This window comes from Canis aureus, chromosome 17 (genome assembly GCF_053574225.1).
Source record: "Canis aureus isolate CA01 chromosome 17, VMU_Caureus_v.1.0, whole genome shotgun sequence".
Taxonomy (NCBI): Eukaryota; Metazoa; Chordata; class Mammalia; order Carnivora; family Canidae; genus Canis; species Canis aureus.
The window spans coordinates 34,494,310-34,496,447 of NC_135627.1; positions in this window are offsets into that span (position 1 = coordinate 34,494,310).

Here is a 2,138-nt window from a genome sequence, read left to right on the forward strand (position 1 = left end):
TCAAGTAAACTATTTCTGCCTTAAAGGAGCTTGCAGTAGACTGAGAAAGGACCAGCAAATACGTCAGCAGGTATAACTAAGTGGGAATAACTACCACATGTACATTTAGGCTGTCAATTATTATTGTTCCAGTTTCCTACTGCTGAGGGAATCATCCATACATTGAGGCAGAACTTGTTTCAGTTGAACGAAGGTAACTGTGAGTGGTCTTGAGTCCAAGTAATGGGCTAACATCCAAGAGCAGGTGTCAGTGAGCCTTTTCTCTAAAGGACCAGCCATGTTAGACTCTGCTAGCCAGTCTTGGCTACAACCATAGTACTCAACTCTTAGTGTGAAAGCAGCCATAAGACAATACATAAACAAGCATGGCTATGTTCCAACAAAACCTTAAATTTAAATTTTGTAACTCTCGTGTCACAAAACCCATTTGATTTCCACCTCCCTACCATTTAAAAGTCCTTTGCTGACAGCCCATGGTTTACTTGCAGCAGAAGGAAAGGGAGGCTTCTTGGTTAAGGCAATAGCTAACCTGTCTTTCCAAGTTTCTTTTCTTGGGTCTCAGTCTAAAGCATTAGTCCTTATTGGGTAGTTCAAGTGACCAGAAGAATCCTTATCTTTACTCTAAAACCTCATCCTAAGTAATCTAAAATGCTTCTAATGTCAGTTTCTACGCTAAGCAGTATACATAGAATATTACATTTAAAAAGCCCTGTTGGGTAAGACTATCCCCTGCACCTCCCCACCATTTAATAGATGAGAGGACTGATTAAGGTTTTCTGGCCCAGATCAAGAAGTAAGTGACAGGAGAATTTGAATCCAAAGTATAATTACTACGTCCTTGTTTCTTGTACTATTAAAAAAAACATAGCCAGGGAGGCTCCTACCTTTACAGCACAGCAGTTGCTATTTAAGTTTATATTAATTGTAAGCCTGTGTGATTAAGGACTCAACTTCATAATGGAGTATCTTTAGCAGTGGACCTAGTGACTAACAGCTGGGGGAGAGGAGGAGTTAAGTACACAGGAAGAAATGGTCTTTATAGGTTAGCAAGTTACAACGTGTAAAACAGAAAAATGACACAATGGTAGTATTTATTATTTCCTAGGGCTGCATATGAATTATTACTCCCTTTTGAAGATGATTTTTAAAAGGTGGTTTATAAATACGAATATACCTTCTCTGGAGGTAAAGAATATTTCTGAAAAATTTCTGTATTACTTTTACTCCCAGCAGGAACATAAATTTTGAAAAAACTAGTTTTGTGTCTGCCCAACCATAATTTAATAGGCCTAAAGCCCTACAGACACTCCACCATTGCCCAGTCCCCACTGTTTTTCTTGGTTCTCCCAGGTTATTTCTCTCCCCAGCCAAATTTTAGCTGGAAAGGATGTTCCCACCCTAGGGGTAGAGATTTATATCCTGGGCATCCTATACTTACCCCACCAATAATATGTGATGTTAAGATGCTGTTAGTACTAATTTTCTAGTAGGTACATTTATTTTTTTAAATTTTATTTAAATTCAGTATGTATATATATATATATATCTCTCTCACTGGTTTCAGAGGTAGAAGTCAACTCATCAGTCTTATATAATACCCAGCCCTCCTTAATGCCCATCACCCAGTTACCCCATTTCCACAGACCTCTCCCCTCCAGTGATCCTCAATTTGTTTCCCATGATTAAGGGTCTCTTATGGTTTGTCTCCCCCTCTGATTTCATATTATTTCTCCCTCTCTCCCCCTATGATCCTGTTTTGTTTCTTAAATTCCACATTATGAAGTGGGCTTAGCATTTACATTTTTAAAAGTAGTGAACAGTAATGATTGGAACCAAGAATTTCTACACAGAAATAAACAAATCAAGAATGAAAAATTCTGGAAACCTGCTTAAATCTCCTTCCTACCTCTTTAAGTTTTATAGCGAATTCAGATTGATTTTTCACAAAGGTTATATATGTAAATTCATCTGTATATTCATGTATCTTTACATAAAATAGTATGCTTAATATTCACATGTTCTTAAGACTACTGCTAAATTCAGTGCTGTTGGTAAGGTTTACTAATAAGCAGGTCACTGACCCTCTGGGACAGGAGCAAAGTCCTTGCTCTCAAACTTTTTATTGTTAAACACATCAA